A 20,466-nucleotide genomic window follows, 5' to 3' on the forward strand; every position below is an offset into this window, starting at 1 on the left:
TTATACTACGCTGAGACAGGTCGTAAAAAAAACAAACAAAAAACACAAAAGAGAAAATGAAAATGAGGGTGTTTATTCCGAAAGCCGTTCTTAACATGGAGTGGTTAGGGGGCGTTTATACTACGCTGAGACAGGTCGTAAAAGAAACAAACAAAAAAACACAAAAGAGAAAATGAAAATGAGGGTGTTTATTCCGAAAGCCGTTCTTAACATGGAGTGGTTAGGGGGTGTTTATACTACGCTGAGACAGGTCGTAAAAAAAACAAACAAAAAACACAAAAGAGAAAATGAAAATGAGGGTGTTTATTCCGAAAGCCGTTCTTAACATGGAGTGGTTAGGGGGTGTTTATACTACGCTGAGACAGGTCGTAAAAAAAACAAAAAACACAAAAGAGAAAATGAAAATGAGGGTGTTTATTCCGAAAGCCGTTCTTAACATGGAATGGTTAGGGGGTGTTTATACTACGCTGAGACAGGTCGTAAAAAAAACAAACAAAAAACACAAAAGAGAAAATGAAAATGAGGGTGTTTATTCCGAAAGCCGTTCTTAACATGGAGTGGTTAGGGGGTGTTTATACTACGCTGAGACAGGTCGTAAAAAAAACAAACAAAAAACACAAAAGAGAAAATGAAAATGAGGGTGTTTATTCCGAAAGCCGTTCTTAACATGGAGTGGTTAGGGGGTGTTTATACTACGCTGAGACAGGTCGTAAAAAAAACAAAAAACACAAAAGAGAAAATGAAAATGAGGGTGTTTATTCCGAAAGCCGTTCTTAACATGGAGTGGTTAGGGGGTGTTTATACTACGCTGAGACAGGTCGTAAAAAAAACAAACAAAAAACACAAAAGAGAAAATGAAAATGAGGGTGTTTGTTCCGAAAGCCGTTCTTAACATGGAGTGGTTAGGGGGTGTTTATAATACGCTGAGACAGGTCGTAAAAAAAACAAACAAAAAACACAAGAGAAAATGAAAATGAGGGTGTTTATTCCGAAAGCCGTTCTTAACATGGAGTGGTTAGGGGGTGTTTATACTACGCTGAGACAGGTCGTAAAAAAAACAAACAAAAAACACAAGAGAAAATGAAAATGAGGGTGTTTATTCCGAAAGCCGTTCTTAACATGGAGTGGTTAGGGGGTGTTTATACTACGCTGAGACAGGTCGTAAAAAAAACAAACAAAAAACACAAGAGAAAATAAAAATGAGGGTGTTTATTCCGAAAGCCGTTCTTAACATGGAGTGGTTAGGGGGTGTTTATACTACGCTGAGACAGGTCGTAAAAAAAACAAACAAAAAACACAAGAGAAAATGAAAATGAGGGTGTTTATTCCGAAAGCCGTTCTTAACATGGAGTGGTTAGGGGGTGTTTATACTACGCTGAGACAGGTCGTAAAAAAAACAAACAAAAAAACACAAAAGAGAAAATGAAAATGAGGGTGTTTATTCCGAAAGCCGTTCTTAACATGGAGTGGTTAGGGGGTGTTTATACTACGCTGAGACAGGTCGTAAAAAAAACAAACAAAAAACACAAAAGAGAAAATGAAAATGAGGGTGTTTATTCCGAAAGCCGTTCTTAACATGGAGTGGTTAGGGGGTGTTTATACTACGCTGAGACAGGTCGTAAAAAAAACAAACAAAAAACACAAAAGAGAAAATGAAAATGAGGGTGTTTATTCCGAAAGCCGTACTTAACATGGAGTGGTTAGGGGGTGTTTATACTACGCTGAGACAGGTCGTAAAAAAAACAAACAAAAAAACACAAAAGAGAAAATGAAAATGAGGGTGTTTATTCCGAAAGCCGTTCTTAACATGGAATGGTTAGGGGGTGTTTATACTACGCTGAGACAGGTCGTAAAAAAAACAAACAAAAAACACAAAAGAGAAAATGAAAATGAGGGTGTTTATTCCGAAAGCCGTTCTTAACATGGAGTGGTTAGGGGGTGTTTATACTACGCTGAGACAGGTCGTAAAAAAAACAAACAAAAAACACAAAAGAGAAAATGAAAATGAGGGTGTTTATTCCGAAAGCCGTTCTTAACATGGAGTGGTTAGGGGGTGTTTATACTACGCTGAGACAGGTCGTAAAAAAAAACAAAAAACACAAAAGAGAAAATGAAAATGAGGGTGTTTATTCCGAAAGCCGTTCTTAACATGGAGTGGTTAGGGGGTGTTTATACTACGCTGAGACAGGTCGTAAAAAAAACAAACAAAAAACACAAAAGAGAAAATGAAAATGAGGGTGTTTATTCCGAAAGCCGTTCTTAACATGGAGTGGTTAGGGGGTGTTTATACTACGCTGAGACAGGTCGTAAAAAAAACAAACAAAAAAACACAAAAGAGAAAATGAAAATGAGGGTGTTTATTCCGAAAGCCGTTCTTAACATGGAGTGGTTAGGGGGTGTTTATACTACGCTGAGACAGGTCGTAAAAAAAACAAACAAAAAACACAAAAGAGAAAATGAAAATGAGGGTGTTTATTCCGAAAGCCGTTCTTAACATGGAGTGGTTAGGGGGTGTTTATACTACGCTGAGACAGGTCGTAAAAAAAACAAAAAACACAAAAGAGAAAATGAAAATGAGGGTGTTTATTCCGAAAGCCGTTCTTAACATGGAGTGGTTAGGGGGTGTTTATACTACGCTGAGACAGGTCGTAAAAAAAACAAACAAAAAACACAAAAGAGAAAATGAAAATGAGGGTGTTTATTCCGAAAGCCGTTCTTAACATGGAGTGGTTAGGGGGTGTTTATACTACGCTGAGACAGGTCGTAAAAAAAACAAACAAAAAACACAAAAGAGAAAATGAAAATGAGGGTGTTTATTCCGAAAGCCGTTCTTAACATGGAATGGTTAGGGGGTGTTTATACTACGCTGAGACAGGTCGTAAAAAAAACAAACAAAAAAACACAAAAGAGAAAATGAAAATGAGGGTGTTTATTCCGAAAGCCGTTCTTAACATGGAGTGGTTAGGGGGTGTTTATACTACGCTGAGACAGGTCGTAAAAAAAACAAAAAACACAAAAGAGAAAATGAAAATGAGGGTGTTTATTCCGAAAGCCGTTCTTAACATGGAGTGGTTAGGGGGTGTTTATACTACGCTGAGACAGGTCGTAAAAAAAACAAACAAAAAACACAAAAGAGAAAATGAAAATGAGGGTGTTTATTCCGAAAGCCGTTCTTAACATGGAGTGGTTAGGGGGTGTTTATACTACGCTGAGACAGGTCGTAAAAAAAAACAAACAAAAAACACAAAAGAGAAAATGAAAATGAGGGTGTTTATTCCGAAAGCCGTTCTTAACATGGAGTGGTTAGGGGGTGTTTATACTACGCTGAGACAGGTCGTAAAAAAAACAAGCAAAAAACACAAAAGAGAAAATGAAAATGAGGGTGTTTATTCCGAAAGCCGTTCTTAACATGGAGTGGTTAGGGGGTGTTTATACTACGCTGAGACAGGTCGTAAAAAAAACAAACAAAAAACACAAAAGAGAAAATGAAAATGAGGGTGTTTGTTCCGAAAGCCGTTCTTAACATGGAGTGGTTAGGGGGTGTTTATACTACGCTGAGACAGGTCGTAAAAAAAACAAACAAAAAAACACAAAAGAGAAAATGAGGGTGTTTATTCCGAAAGCCGTTCTTAACATGGAGTGGTTAGGGGGTGTTTATACTACGCTGAGACAGGTCGTAAAAAAAACAAACAAAAAACACAAAAGAGAAAATGAAAATGAGGGTGTTTATTCCGAAAGCCGTTCTTAACATGGAGTGGTTAGGGGGTGTTTATACTACGCTGAGACAGGTCGTAAAAAAAACAAAAAACACAAAAGAGAAAATGAAAATGAGGGTGTTTATTCCGAAAGCCGTTCTTAACATGGAGTGGTTAGGGGGTGTTTATACTACGCTGAGACAGGTCGTAAAAAAAACAAACAAAAAACACAAAAGAGAAAATGAAAATGAGGGTGTTTATTCCGAAAGCCGTTCTTAACATGGAGTGGTTAGGGGGTGTTTATACTACGCTGAGACAGGTCGTAAAAAAAACAAACAAAAAACACAAAAGAGAAAATGAAAATGAGGGTGTTTGTTCCGAAAGCCGTTCTTAACATGGAGTGGTTAGGGGGTGTTTATACTACGCTGAGACAGGTCGTAAAAAAAACAAACAAAAAAACACAAAAGAGAAAATGAAAATGAGGGTGTTTATTCCGAAAGCCGTTCTTAACATGGAGTGGTTAGGGGGTGTTTATACTACGCTGAGACAGGTCGTAAAAAAAACAAACAAAAAACACAAAAGAGAAAATGAAAATGAGGGTGTTTATTCCGAAAGCCGTTCTTAACATGGAGTGGTTAGGGGGTGTTTATACTACGCTGAGACAGGTCGTAAAAAAAACAAACAAAAAACACAAAAGAGAAAATGAAAATGAGGGTGTTTATTCCGAAAGCCGTTCTTAACATGGAGTGGTTAGGGGGTGTTTATACTACGCTGAGACAGGTCGTAAAAAAAACAAAAAACACAAAAGAGAAAATGAAAATGAGGGTGTTTATTCCGAAAGCCGTTCTTAACATGGAGTGGTTAGGGGGTGTTTATACTACGCTGAGACAGGTCGTAAAAAAAACAAACAAAAAACACAAAAGAGAAAATGAAAATGAGGGTGTTTATTCCGAAAGCCGTTCTTAACATGGAATGGTTAGGGGGTGTTTATACTACGCTGAGACAGGTCGTAAAAAAAACAAACAAAAAAATACAAAAGAGAAAATGAAAATGAGGGTGTTTATTCCGAAAGCCGTTCTTAACATGGAGTGGTTAGGGGGTGTTTATACTACGCTGAGACAGGTCGTAAAAAAAACAAAAAACACAAAAGAGAAAATGAAAATGAGGGTGTTTATTCCGAAAGCCGTTCTTAACATGGAGTGGTTAGGGGGTGTTTATACTACGCTGAGACAGGTCGTAAAAAAAACAAACAAAAAACACAAAAGAGAAAATGAAAATGAGGGTGTTTATTCCGAAAGCCGTTCTTAACATGGAGTGGTTAGGGGGTGTTTATACTACGCTGAGACAGGTCGTAAAAAAAACAAACAAAAAACACAAAAGAGAAAATGAAAATGAGGGTGTTTGTTCCGAAAGCCGTTCTTAACATGGAGTGGTTAGGGGGTGTTTATACTACGCTGAGACAGGTCGTAAAAAAAACAAACAAAAAAACACAAAAGAGAAAATGAGGGTGTTTATTCCGAAAGCCGTTCTTAACATGGAGTGGTTAGGGGGTGTTTATACTACGCTGAGACAGGTCGTAAAAAAAACAAACAAAAAACACAAAAGAGAAAATGAAAATGAGGGTGTTTATTCCGAAAGCCGTTCTTAACATGGAGTGGTTAGGGGGTGTTTATACTACGCTGAGACAGGTCGTAAAAAAAACAAAAAACACAAAAGAGAAAATGAAAATGAGGGTGTTTATTCCGAAAGCCGTTCTTAACATGGAGTGGTTAGGGGGTGTTTATACTACGCTGAGACAGGTCGTAAAAAAAAACAAACAAAAAACACAAAAGAGAAAATGAAAATGAGGGTGTTTATTCCGAAAGCCGTTCTTAACATGGAGTGGTTAGGGGGTGTTTATACTACGCTGAGACAGGTCGTAAAAAAAACAAACAAAAAAACACAAAAGAGAAAATGAAAATGAGGGTGTTTATTCCGAAAGCCGTTCTTAACATGGAGTGGTTAGCGGGTGTTTATACTACGCTGAGACAGGTCGTAAAAAAAACAAACAAAAAACACAAAAGAGAAAATGAAAATGAGGGTGTTTATTCCGAAAGCCGTTCTTAACATGGAGTGGTTAGGGGGTGTTTATACTACGCTGAGACAGGTCGTAAAAAAAAACAAACAAAAAACACAAAAGAGAAAATGAAAATGAGGGTGTTTATTCCGAAAGCCGTTCTTAACATGGAGTGGTTAGGGGGTGTTTATACTACGCTGAGACAGGTCGTAAAAAAAACAAAAAACACAAAAGAGAAAATGAAAATGAGGGTGTTTATTCCGAAAGCCGTTCTTAACATGGAGTGGTTAGGGGGTGTTTATACTACGCTGAGACAGGTCGTAAAAAAAACAAACAAAAAACACAAAAGAGAAAATGAAAATGAGGGTGTTTATTCCGAAAGCCGTTCTTAACATGGAGTGGTTAGGGGGTGTTTATACTACGCTGAGACAGGTCGTAAAAAAAACAAACAAAAAACACAAAAGAGAAAATGAAAATGAGGGTGTTTATTCCGAAAGCCGTTCTTAACATGGAATGGTTAGGGGGTGTTTATACTACGCTGAGACAGGTCGTAAAAAAAACAAACAAAAAAACACAAAAGAGAAAATGAAAATGAGGGTGTTTATTCCGAAAGCCGTTCTTAACATGGAGTGGTTAGGGGGTGTTTATACTACGCTGAGACAGGTCGTAAAAAAAACAAAAAACACAAAAGAGAAAATGAAAATGAGGGTGTTTATTCCGAAAGCCGTTCTTAACATGGAGTGGTTAGGGGGTGTTTATACTACGCTGAGACAGGTCGTAAAAAAAACAAACAAAAAACACAAAAGAGAAAATGAAAATGAGGGTGTTTATTCCGAAAGCCGTTCTTAACATGGAGTGGTTAGGGGGTGTTTATACTACGCTGAGACAGGTCGTAAAAAAAAACAAACAAAAAACACAAAAGAGAAAATGAAAATGAGGGTGTTTATTCCGAAAGCCGTTCTTAACATGGAGTGGTTAGGGGGTGTTTATACTACGCTGAGACAGGTCGTAAAAAAAACAAACAAAAAACACAAAAGAGAAAATGAAAATGAGGGTGTTTGTTCCGAAAGCCGTTCTTAACATGGAGTGGTTAGGGGGTGTTTATACTACGCTGAGACAGGTCGTAAAAAAAACAAACAAAAAAACACAAAAGAGAAAATGAGGGTGTTTATTCCGAAAGCCGTTCTTAACATGGAGTGGTTAGGGGGTGTTTATACTACGCTGAGACAGGTCGTAAAAAAAACAAACAAAAAACACAAAAGAGAAAATGAAAATGAGGGTGTTTATTCCGAAAGCCGTTCTTAACATGGAGTGGTTAGGGGGTGTTTATACTACGCTGAGACAGGTCGTAAAAAAAACAAAAAACACAAAAGAGAAAATGAAAATGAGGGTGTTTATTCCGAAAGCCGTTCTTAACATGGAGTGGTTAGGGGGTGTTTATACTACGCTGAGACAGGTCGTAAAAAAAACAAACAAAAAAACACAAAAGAGAAAATGAAAATGAGGGTGTTTATTCCGAAAGCCGTTCTTAACATGGAGTGGTTAGGGGGTGTTTATACTACGCTGAGACAGGTCGTAAAAAAAACAAACAAAAAACACAAAAGAGAAAATGAAAATGAGGGTGTTTATTCCGAAAGCCGTTCTTAACATGGAGTGGTTAGGGGGTGTTTATACTACGCTGAGACAGGTCGTAAAAAAAACAAACAAAAAACACAAAAGAGAAAATGAAAATGAGGGTGTTTATTCCGAAAGCCGTTCTTAACATGGAGTGGTTAGGGGGTGTTTATACTACGCTGAGACAGGTCGTAAAAAAAAACAAACAAAAAAACACAAAAGAGAAAATGAAAATGAGGGTGTTTATTCCGAAAGCCGTTCTTAACATGGAGTGGTTAGGGGGTGTTTATACTACGCTGAGACAGGTCGTAAAAAAAACAAACAAAAAACACAAAAGAGAAAATGAAAATGAGGGTGTTTATTCCGAAAGCCGTTCTTAACATGGAGTGGTTAGGGGGTGTTTATACTACGCTGAGACAGGTCGTAAAAAAAACAAACAAAAAACACAAAAGAGAAAATGAAAATGAGGGTGTTTATTCCGAAAGCCGTTCTTAACATGGAGTGGTTAGGGGGTGTTTATACTACGCTGAGACAGGTCGTAAAAAAAAACAAACAAAAAACACAAAAGAGAAAATGAAAATGAGGGTGTTTATTCCGAAAGCCGTTCTTAACATGGAGTGGTTAGGGGGTGTTTATACTACGCTGAGACAGGTCGTAAAAAAAACAAACAAAAAACACAAAAGAGAAAATGAAAATGAGGGTGTTTATTCCGAAAGCCGTTCTTAACATGGAGTGGTTAGGGGGTGTTTATACTACGCTGAGACAGGTCGTAAAAAAAACAAACAAAAAACACAAAAGAGAAAATGAAAATGAGGGTGTTTATTCCGAAAGCCGTTCTTAACATGGAGTGGTTAGGGGGTGTTTATACTACGCTGAGACAGGTCGTAAAAAAAACAAACAAAAAACACAAAAGAGAAAATGAAAATGAGGGTGTTTATTCCGAAAGCCGTTCTTAACATGGAGTGGTTAGGGGGTGTTTATACTACGCTGAGACAGGTCGTAAAAAAAACAAAAAACACAAAAGAGAAAATGAAAATGAGGGTGTTTATTCCGAAAGCCGTTCTTAACATGGAATGGTTAGGGGGTGTTTATACTACGCTGAGACAGGTCGTAAAAAAAACAAACAAAAAAACACAAAAGAGAAAATGAAAATGAGGGTGTTTATTCCGAAAGCCGTTCTTAACATGGAGTGGTTAGGGGGTGTTTATACTACGCTGAGACAGGTCGTAAAAAAAACAAAAAACACAAAAGAGAAAATGAAAATGAGGGTGTTTATTCCGAAAGCCGTTCTTAACATGGAGTGGTTAGGGGGTGTTTATACTACGCTGAGACAGGTCGTAAAAAAAACAAAAAACACAAAAGAGAAAATGAAAATGAGGGTGTTTATTCCGAAAGCCGTTCTTAACATGGAGTGGTTAGGGGGTGTTTATACTACGCTGAGACAGGTCGTAAAAAAAACAAACAAAAAACACAAAAGAGAAAATGAAAATGAGGGTGTTTATTCCGAAAGCCGTTCTTAACATGGAGTGGTTAGGGGGTGTTTATACTACGCTGAGACAGGTCGTAAAAAAAAACAAACAAAAAACACAAAAGAGAAAATGAAAATGAGGGTGTTTATTCCGAAAGCCGTTCTTAACATGGAGTGGTTAGGGGGTGTTTATACTACGCTGAGACAGGTCGTAAAAAAAACAAGCAAAAAACACAAAAGAGAAAATGAAAATGAGGGTGTTTATTCCGAAAGCCGTTCTTAACATGGAGTGGTTAGGGGGTGTTTATACTACGCTGAGACAGGTCGTAAAAAAAACAAACAAAAAACACAAAAGAGAAAATGAAAATGAGGGTGTTTGTTCCGAAAGCCGTTCTTAACATGGAGTGGTTAGGGGGTGTTTATACTACGCTGAGACAGGTCGTAAAAAAAACAAACAAAAAAACACAAAAGAGAAAATGAGGGTGTTTATTCCGAAAGCCGTTCTTAACATGGAGTGGTTAGGGGGTGTTTATACTACGCTGAGACAGGTCGTAAAAAAAACAAACAAAAAACACAAAAGAGAAAATGAAAATGAGGGTGTTTATTCCGAAAGCCGTTCTTAACATGGAGTGGTTAGGGGGTGTTTATACTACGCTGAGACAGGTCGTAAAAAAAACAAAAAAACACAAAAGAGAAAATGAAAATGAGGGTGTTTATTCCGAAAGCCGTTCTTAACATGGAGTGGTTAGGGGGTGTTTATACTACGCTGAGACAGGTCGTAAAAAAAACAAACAAAAAACACAAAAGAGAAAATGAAAATGAGGGTGTTTATTCCGAAAGCCGTTCTTAACATGGAGTGGTTAGGGGGTGTTTATACTACGCTGAGACAGGTCGTAAAAAAAAACAAACAAAAAAACACAAAAGAGAAAATGAAAATGAGGGTGTTTATTCCGAAAGCCGTTCTTAACATGGAGTGGTTAGGGGGTGTTTATACTACGCTGAGACAGGTCGTAAAAAAAACAAACAAAAAACACAAAAGAGAAAATGAAAATGAGGGTGTTTATTCCGAAAGCCGTTCTTAACATGGAGTGGTTAGGGGGTGTTTATACTACGCTGAGACAGGTCGTAAAAAAAACAAAAAACACAAAAGAGAAAATGAAAATGAGGGTGTTTATTCCGAAAGCCGTTCTTAACATGGAGTGGTTAGGGGGTGTTTATACTACGCTGAGACAGGTCGTAAAAAAAACAAACAAAAAACACAAAAGAGAAAATGAAAATGAGGGTGTTTATTCCGAAAGCCGTTCTTAACATGGAGTGGTTAGGGGGTGTTTATACTACGCTGAGACAGGTCGTAAAAAAAACAAACAAAAAACACAAAAGAGAAAATGAAAATGAGGGTGTTTGTTCCGAAAGCCGTTCTTAACATGGAGTGGTTAGGGGGTGTTTATACTACGCTGAGACAGGTCGTAAAAAAAACAAACAAAAAAACACAAAAGAGAAAATGAAAATGAGGGTGTTTATTCCGAAAGCCGTTCTTAACATGGAGTGGTTAGGGGGTGTTTATACTACGCTGAGACAGGTCGTAAAAAAAACAAACAAAAAACACAAAAGAGAAAATGAAAATGAGGGTGTTTATTCCGAAAGCCGTTCTTAACATGGAGTGGTTAGGGGGTGTTTATACTACGCTGAGACAGGTCGTAAAAAAAACAAACAAAAAACACAAAAGAGAAAATGAAAATGAGGGTGTTTATTCCGAAAGCCGTTCTTAACATGGAGTGGTTAGGGGGTGTTTATACTACGCTGAGACAGGTCGTAAAAAAAACAAAAAACACAAAAGAGAAAATGAAAATGAGGGTGTTTATTCCGAAAGCCGTTCTTAACATGGAGTGGTTAGGGGGTGTTTATACTACGCTGAGACAGGTCGTAAAAAAAACAAACAAAAAACACAAAAGAGAAAATGAAAATGAGGGTGTTTATTCCGAAAGCCGTTCTTAACATGGAATGGTTAGGGGGTGTTTATACTACGCTGAGACAGGTCGTAAAAAAAACAAACAAAAAAACACAAAAGAGAAAATGAAAATGAGGGTGTTTATTCCGAAAGCCGTTCTTAACATGGAGTGGTTAGGGGGTGTTTATACTACGCTGAGACAGGTCGTAAAAAAAACAAAAAACACAAAAGAGAAAATGAAAATGAGGGTGTTTATTCCGAAAGCCGTTCTTAACATGGAGTGGTTAGGGGGTGTTTATACTACGCTGAGACAGGTCGTAAAAAAAACAAACAAAAAACACAAAAGAGAAAATGAAAATGAGGGTGTTTATTCCGAAAGCCGTTCTTAACATGGAGTGGTTAGGGGGTGTTTATACTACGCTGAGACAGGTCGTAAAAAAAAAACAAACAAAAAACACAAAAGAGAAAATGAAAATGAGGGTGTTTATTCCGAAAGCCGTTCTTAACATGGAGTGGTTAGGGGGTGTTTATACTACGCTGAGACAGGTCGTAAAAAAAACAAGCAAAAAACACAAAAGAGAAAATGAAAATGAGGGTGTTTATTCCGAAAGCCGTTCTTAACATGGAGTGGTTAGGGGGTGTTTATACTACGCTGAGACAGGTCGTAAAAAAAACAAACAAAAAACACAAAAGAGAAAATGAAAATGAGGGTGTTTGTTCCGAAAGCCGTTCTTAACATGGAGTGGTTAGGGGGTGTTTATACTACGCTGAGACAGGTCGTAAAAAAAACAAACAAAAAAACACAAAAGAGAAAATGAGGGTGTTTATTCCGAAAGCCGTTCTTAACATGGAGTGGTTAGGGGGTGTTTATACTACGCTGAGACAGGTCGTAAAAAAAACAAACAAAAAACACAAAAGAGAAAATGAAAATGAGGGTGTTTATTCCGAAAGCCGTTCTTAACATGGAGTGGTTAGGGGGTGTTTATACTACGCTGAGACAGGTCGTAAAAAAAACAAAAAACACAAAAGAGAAAATGAAAATGAGGGTGTTTATTCCGAAAGCCGTTCTTAACATGGAGTGGTTAGGGGGTGTTTATACTACGCTGAGACAGGTCGTAAAAAAAACAAACAAAAAACACAAAAGAGAAAATGAAAATGAGGGTGTTTATTCCGAAAGCCGTTCTTAACATGGAGTGGTTAGGGGGTGTTTATACTACGCTGAGACAGGTCGTAAAAAAAACAAACAAAAAAACACAAAAGAGAAAATGAAAATGAGGGTGTTTATTCCGAAAGCCGTTCTTAACATGGAGTGGTTAGCGGGTGTTTATACTACGCTGAGACAGGTCGTAAAAAAAACAAACAAAAAACACAAAAGAGAAAATGAAAATGAGGGTGTTTATTCCGAAAGCCGTTCTTAACATGGAGTGGTTAGGGGGTGTTTATACTACGCTGAGACAGGTCGTAAAAAAAACAAACAAAAAACACAAAAGAGAAAATGAAAATGAGGGTGTTTATTCCGAAAGCCGTTCTTAACATGGAGTGGTTAGGGGGTGTTTATACTACGCTGAGACAGGTCGTAAAAAAAACAAAAAACACAAAAGAGAAAATGAAAATGAGGGTGTTTATTCCGAAAGCCGTTCTTAACATGGAGTGGTTAGGGGGTGTTTATACTACGCTGAGACAGGTCGTAAAAAAAACAAACAAAAAACACAAAAGAGAAAATGAAAATGAGGGTGTTTATTCCGAAAGCCGTTCTTAACATGGAGTGGTTAGGGGGTGTTTATACTACGCTGAGACAGGTCGTAAAAAAAACAAACAAAAAACACAAAAGAGAAAATGAAAATGAGGGTGTTTATTCCGAAAGCCGTTCTTAACATGGAATGGTTAGGGGGTGTTTATACTACGCTGAGACAGGTCGTAAAAAAAACAAACAAAAAAACACAAAAGAGAAAATGAAAATGAGGGTGTTTATTCCGAAAGCCGTTCTTAACATGGAGTGGTTAGGGGGTGTTTATACTACGCTGAGACAGGTCGTAAAAAAAACAAAAAACACAAAAGAGAAAATGAAAATGAGGGTGTTTATTCCGAAAGCCGTTCTTAACATGGAGTGGTTAGGGGGTGTTTATACTACGCTGAGACAGGTCGTAAAAAAAAACAAACAAAAAACACAAAAGAGAAAATGAAAATGAGGGTGTTTATTCCGAAAGCCGTTCTTAACATGGAGTGGTTAGGGGGTGTTTATACTACGCTGAGACAGGTCGTAAAAAAAAACAAACAAAAAACACAAAAGAGAAAATGAAAATGAGGGTGTTTATTCCGAAAGCCGTTCTTAACATGGAGTGGTTAGGGGGTGTTTATACTACGCTGAGACAGGTCGTAAAAAAAACAAACAAAAAACACAAAAGAGAAAATGAAAATGAGGGTGTTTATTCCGAAAGCCGTTCTTAACATGGAGTGGTTAGGGGGTGTTTATACTACGCTGAGACAGGTCGTAAAAAAAAACAAACAAAAAAACACAAAAGAGAAAATGAAAATGAGGGTGTTTATTCCGAAAGCCGTTCTTAACATGGAGTGGTTAGGGGGTGTTTATACTACGCTGAGACAGGTCGTAAAAAAAACAAACAAAAAACACAAAAGAGAAAATGAAAATGAGGGTGTTTATTCCGAAAGCCGTTCTTAACATGGAATGGTTAGGGGGTGTTTATACTACGCTGAGACAGGTCGTAAAAAAAACAAACAAAAAAACACAAAAGAGAAAATGAAAATGAGGGTGTTTATTCCGAAAGCCGTTCTTAACATGGAGTGGTTAGGGGGTGTTTATACTACGCTGAGACAGGTCGTAAAAAAAACAAAAAACACAAAAGAGAAAATGAAAATGAGGGTGTTTATTCCGAAAGCCGTTCTTAACATGGAGTGGTTAGGGGGTGTTTATACTACGCTGAGACAGGTCGTAAAAAAAACAAACAAAAAACACAAAAGAGAAAATGAAAATGAGGGTGTTTATTCCGAAAGCCGTTCTTAACATGGAGTGGTTAGGGGGTGTTTATACTACGCTGAGACAGGTCGTAAAAAAAAACAAACAAAAAACACAAAAGAGAAAATGAAAATGAGGGTGTTTATTCCGAAAGCCGTTCTTAACATGGAGTGGTTAGGGGGTGTTTATACTACGCTGAGACAGGTCGTAAAAAAAACAAACAAAAAACACAAAAGAGAAAATGAAAATGAGGGTGTTTATTCCGAAAGCCGTTCTTAACATGGAGTGGTTAGGGGGTGTTTATACTACGCTGAGACAGGTCGTAAAAAAAACAAACAAAAAAACACAAAAGAGAAAATGAAAATGAGGGTGTTTATTCCGAAAGCCGTTCTTAACATGGAGTGGTTAGGGGGTGTTTATACTACGCTGAGACAGGTCGTAAAAAAAACAAACAAAAAACACAAAAGAGAAAATGAAAATGAGGGTGTTTATTCCGAAAGCCGTTCTTAACATGGAGTGGTTAGGGGGTGTTTATACTACGCTGAGACAGGTCGTAAAAAAAACAAACAAAAAACACAAAAGAGAAAATGAAAATGAGGGTGTTTATTCCGAAAGCCGTTCTTAACATGGAGTGGTTAGGGGGTGTTTATACTACGCTGAGACAGGTCGTAAAAAAAAACAAACAAAAAAACACAAAAGAGAAAATGAAAATGAGGGTGTTTATTCCGAAAGCCGTTCTTAACATGGAGTGGTTAGGGGGTGTTTATACTACGCTGAGACAGGTCGTAAAAAAAACAAACAAAAAACACAAAAGAGAAAATGAAAATGAGGGTGTTTATTCCGAAAGCCGTTCTTAACATGGAGTGGTTAGGGGGTGTTTATACTACGCTGAGACAGGTCGTAAAAAAAACAAACAAAAAACACAAAAGAGAAAATGAAAATGAGGGTGTTTATTCCGAAAGCCGTTCTTAACATGGAGTGGTTAGGGGGTGTTTATACTACGCTGAGACAGGTCGTAAAAAAAAACAAACAAAAAACACAAAAGAGAAAATGAAAATGAGGGTGTTTATTCCGAAAGCCGTTCTTAACATGGAGTGGTTAGGGGGTGTTTATACTACGCTGAGACAGGTCGTAAAAAAAACAAACAAAAAACACAAAAGAGAAAATGAAAATGAGGGTGTTTATTCCGAAAGCCGTTCTTAACATGGAGTGGTTAGGGGGTGTTTATACTACGCTGAGACAGGTCGTAAAAAAAACAAAAAACACAAAAGAGAAAATGAAAATGAGGGTGTTTATTCCGAAAGCCGTTCTTAACATGGAGTGGTTAGGGGGTGTTTATACTACGCTGAGACAGGTCGTAAAAAAAACAAACAAAAAACACAAAAGAGAAAATGAAAATGAGGGTGTTTATTCCGAAAGCCGTTCTTAACATGGAGTGGTTAGGGGGTGTTTATACTACGCTGAGACAGGTCGTAAAAAAAACAAACAAAAAAACACAAAAGAGAAAATGAAAATGAGGGTGTTTATTCCGAAAGCCGTTCTTAACATGGAGTGGTTAGGGGGTGTTTATACTACGCTGAGACAGGTCGTAAAAAAAACAAACAAAAAACACAAAAGAGAAAATGAAAATGAGGGTGTTTATTCCGAAAGCCGTTCTTAACATGGAGTGGTTAGGGGGTGTTTATACTACGCTGAGACAGGTCGTAAAAAAAACAAACAAAAAACACAAAAGAGACAATGAAAATGAGGGTGTTTATTCCGAAAGCCGTTCTTAACATGGAGTGGTTAGGGGGTGTTTATACTACGCTGAGACAGGTCGAAAAAAAAAACAAACAAAAAAACACAAAAGAGAAAATGAAAATGAGGGTGTTTATTCCGAAAGCCGTTCTTAACATGGAGTGGTTAGGGGGTGTTTATACTACGCTGAGACAGGTCGTAAAAAAAAAACAAACAAAAAACACAAAAGAGAAAATGAAAATGAGGGTGTTTATTCCGAAAGCCGTTCTTAACATGGAGTGGTTAGGGGGTGTTTATACTACGCTGAGACAGGTCGTAAAAAAAACAAACAAAAAAACACAAAAGAGAAAATGAAAATGAGGGTGTTTATTCCGAAAGCCGTTCTTAACATGGAGTGGTTAGGGGGTGTTTATACTACGCTGAGACAGGTCGTAAAAAAAACAAACAAAAAAACACAAAAGAGAAAATGAAAATGAGGGTGTTTATTCCGAAAGCCGTTCTTAACATGGAGTGGTTAGGGGGTGTTTATACTACGCTGAGACAGGTCGTAAAAAAAAAACAAACAAAAAAACACAAAAGAGAAAATGAAAATGAGGGTGTTTATTCCGAAAGCCGTTCTTAACATGGAGTGGTTAGGGGGTGTTTATACTACGCTGAGACAGGTCGTAAAAAAAACAAACAAAAAACACAAAAGAGAAAATGAAAATGAGGGTGTTTATTCCGAAAGCCGTTCTTAACATGGAGTGGTTAGGGGGTGTTTATACTACGCTGAGACAGGTCGTAAAAAAAACAAACAAAAAAACACAAAAGAGAAAATGAAAATGAGGGTGTTTATTCCGAAAGCCGTTCTTAACATGGAGTGGTTAGGGGGTGTTTATACTACGCTGAGACAGGTCGTAAAAAAAACAAACAAAAAAACACAAAAGAGAAAATGAAAATGAGGGTGTTTATTCCGAAAGCCGTTCTTAACATGGAGTGGTTAGGGGGTGTTTATACTACGCTGAGACAGGTCGTAAAAAAAACAAACAAAAAAACACAAAAGAGAAAATGAAAATGAGGGTGTTTATTCCGAAAGCCGTTCTTAACATGGGGTGGTTAGGGGGTGTTTATACTACGCTGAGACAGGTCGTAAAAAAAACAAAAAACACAAAAGAGAAAATGAAAATGAGGGTGTTTATTCCGAAAGCCGTTCTTAACATGGAGTGGTTAGGGGGTGTTTATACTACGCTGAGTCTCAGCGTCGCTGAGACAGGTCGTAAAAAAAAAAAAACAAAAAACACAAAAGAGAAAATGAAAATGAGGGTGTTTATTCCGAAAGCCGTTCTTAACATGGAGTGGTTAAGGGGTGTTTATAATACGCTGAGACAGGTCGTAAAAAAAAACAAACAAAAAACACAAAAGAGAAAATGAAAATGAGGGTGTTTATTCCGAAAGCCGTTCTTAACATGGAGTGGTTAGGGGGTGTTTATACTACGCTGAGACAGGTCGTAAAAAAAACAAAAAACACAAAAGAGAAAATGAAAATGAGGGTGTTTATTCCGAAAGCCGTTCTTAACATGGAGTGGTTAGGGGGTGTTTATACTACGCTGAGTCTCAACGTCGCTGAGACAGGTCGTAAAAAAAAACAAACAAAAAACACAAAAGAGAAAATGAAAATGAGGGTGTTTATTCCGAAAGCCGTTCTTAACATGGAGTGGTTAGGGGGTGTTTATAATACGCTGAGACAGGTCGTAAAAAAAACAAACAAAAAACACAAAAGAGAAAATGAAAATGAGGGTGTTTATTCCGAAAGCCGTTCTTAACATGGAGTGGTTAGGGGGTGTTTATACTACGCTGAGACAGGTCGTAAAAAAAACAAACAAACACAAAAGAGAAAATGAAAATGAGGGTGTTTATTCCGAAAGCCGTTCTTAACATGGAGTGGTTAGGGGGTGTTTATAATACGCTGAGACAGGTCGTAAAAAAAACAAACAAAAAACACAAAAGAGAAAATGAAAATGAGGGTGTTTATTCCGAAAGCCGTTCTTAACATGGAGTGGTTAGGGGGTGTTTATACTACGCTGAGACAGGTCGTAAAAAAAAACAAAAAACACAAAAGAGAAAATGAAAATGAGGGTGTTTATTCCGAAAGCCGTTCTTAACATGGAGTGGTTAGGGGGTGTTTATACTACGCTGAGACAGGTCGTAAAAAAAACAAACAAAAAACACAAAAGAGAAAATGAAAATGAGGGTGTTTATTCCGAAAGCCGTTCTTAACATGGAGTGGTTAGGGGGTGTTTATACTACGCTGAGACAGGTCGTAAAAAAAACAAACAAAAAACACAAAAGAGAAAATGAAAATGAGGGTGTTTGTTCCGAAAGCCGTTCTTAACATGGAGTGGTTAGGGGGTGTTTATACTACGCTGAGACAGGTCGTAAAAAAAACAAACAAAAAAACACAAAAGAGAAAATGAAAATGAGGGTGTTTATTCCGAAAGCCGTTCTTAACATGGAGTGGTTAGGGGGTGTTTATACTACGCTGAGACAGGTCGTAAAAAAAACAAACAAAAAACACAAAAGAGAAAATGAAAATGAGGGTGTTTATTCCGAAAGCCGTTCTTAACATGGAGTGGTTAGGGGGTGTTTATACTACGCTGAGACAGGTCGTAAAAAAAACAAACAAAAAACACAAAAGAGAAAATGAAAATGAGGGTGTTTATTCCGAAAGCCGTTCTTAACATGGAGTGGTTAGGGGGTGTTTATACTACGCTGAGACAGGTCGTAAAAAAAACAAAAAACACAAAAGAGAAAATGAAAATGAGGGTGTTTATTCCGAAAGCCGTTCTTAACATGGAGTGGTTAGGGGGTGTTTATACTACGCTGAGACAGGTCGTAAAAAAAACAAACAAAAAACACAAAAGAGAAAATGAAAATGAGGGTGTTTATTCCGAAAGCCGTTCTTAACATGGAGTGGTTAGGGGGTGTTTATACTACGCTGAGACAGGTCGTAAAAAAAAACAAACAAAAAACACAAAAGAGAAAATGAAAATGAGGGTGTTTATTCCGAAAGCCGTTCTTAACATGGAATGGTTAGGGGGTGTTTATACTACGCTGAGACAGGTCGTAAAAAAAACAAACAAAAAAACACAAAAGAGAAAATGAAAATGAGGGTGTTTATTCCGAAAGCCGTTCTTAACATGGAGTGGTTAGGGGGTGTTTATACTACGCTGAGACAGGTCGTAAAAAAAACAAAAAACACAAAAGAGAAAATGAAAATGAGGGTGTTTATTCCGAAAGCCGTTCTTAACATGGAGTGGTTAGGGGGTGTTTATACTACGCTGAGACAGGTCGTAAAAAAAACAAACAAAAAACACAAAAGAGAAAATGAAAATGAGGGTGTTTATTCCGAAAGCCGTTCTTAACATGGAGTGGTTAGGGGGTGTTTATACTACGCTGAGACAGGTCGTAAAAAAAAACAAACAAAAAACACAAAAGAGAAAATGAAAATGAGGGTGTTTATTCCGAAAGCCGTTCTTAACATGGAGTGGTTAGGGGGTGTTTATACTACGCTGAGACAGGTCGTAAAAAAAACAAGCAAAAAACACAAAAGAGAAAATGAAAATGAGGGTGTTTATTCCGAAAGCCGTTCTTAACATGGAGTGGTTAGGGGGTGTTTATACTACGCTGAGACAGGTCGTAAAAAAAACAAACAAAAAACACAAAAGAGAAAATGAAAATGAGGGTGTTTGTTCCGAAAGCCGTTCTTAACATGGAGTGGTTAGGGGGTGTGTATACTACGCTGAGACAGGTCGTAAAAAAAACAAACAAAAAAACACAAAAGAGAAAATGAGGGTGTTTATTCCGAAAGCCGTTCTTAACATGGAGTGGTTAGGGGGTGTTTATACTACGCTGAGACAGGTCGTAAAAAAAACAAAAAACACAAAAGAGAAAATGAAAATGAGGGTGTTTTTCCGAAAGCCGTTCTTAACATGGAGTGGTTAGGGGGTGTTTATACTACGCTGAGACAGGTCGTAAAAAAAACAAACAAAAAACACAAAAGAGAAAATGAAAATGAGGGTGTTTATTCCGAAAGCCGTTCTTAACATGGAGTGGTTAGGGGGTGTTTATACTACGCTGAGACAGGTCGTAAAAAAAACAAACAAAAAACACAAAAGAGAAAATGAAAATGAGGGTGTTTATTCCGAAAGCCGTTCTTAACATGGAATGGTTAGGGGGTGTTTATACTACGCTGAGACAGGTCGTAAAAAAAACAAACAAAAAAACACAAAAGAGAAAATGAAAATGAGGGTGTTTATTCCGAAAGCCGTTCTTAACATGGAGTGGTTAGGGGGTGTTTATACTACGCTGAGACAGGTCGTAAAAAAAACAAACAAAAAACACAAAAGAGAAAATGAAAATGAGGGTGTTTATTCCGAAAGCCGTTCTTAACATGGAGTGGTTAGGGGGTGTTTATACTACGCTGAGACAGGTCGTAAAAAAAACAAACAAAAAACACAAAAGAGAAAATGAAAATGAGGGTGTTTATTCCGAAAGCCGTTCTTAACATGGAGTGGTTAGGGGGTGTTTATACTACGCTGAGACAGGTCGTAAAAAAAAAAACAAACAAAAAACACAAAAGAGAAAATGAAAATGAGGGTGTTTATTCCGAAAGCCGTTCTTAACATGGAGTGGTTAGGGGGTGTTTATACTACGCTGAGACAGGTCGTAAAAAAAACAAACAAAAAAACACAAAAGAGAAAATGAAAATGAGGGTGTTTATTCCGAAAGCCGTTCTTAACATGGAGTGGTTAGGGGGTGTTTATACTACGCTGAGACAGGTCGTAAAAAAAACAAACAAAAAAACACAAAAGAGAAAATGAAAATGAGGGTGTTTATTCCGAAAGCCGTTCTTAACATGGAGTGGTTAGGGGGTGTTTATACTACGCTGAGACAGGTCGTAAAAAAAACAAACAAAAAAACACAAAAGAGAAAATG

At 37.4% G+C, this 20,466-nt stretch overlaps 1 protein-coding gene across 1 annotated transcript in view; it reads right to left on the bottom strand.

The window, feature by feature from the left end:
* The window catches only part of LOC145271278 (sodium-dependent proline transporter-like), a 161,583-nt gene that overhangs the window by 94,399 nt on the left and 46,718 nt on the right, over positions 1-20,466 (bottom strand). The gene's annotated exons all lie outside the window — the stretch shown is intronic.

This window comes from Euprymna scolopes, chromosome 46, assembly GCF_053919585.1.
Source record: "Euprymna scolopes isolate OS-2025 chromosome 46, ASM5391958v1, whole genome shotgun sequence".
Taxonomy (NCBI): domain Eukaryota; kingdom Metazoa; phylum Mollusca; class Cephalopoda; order Sepiida; family Sepiolidae; genus Euprymna; species Euprymna scolopes.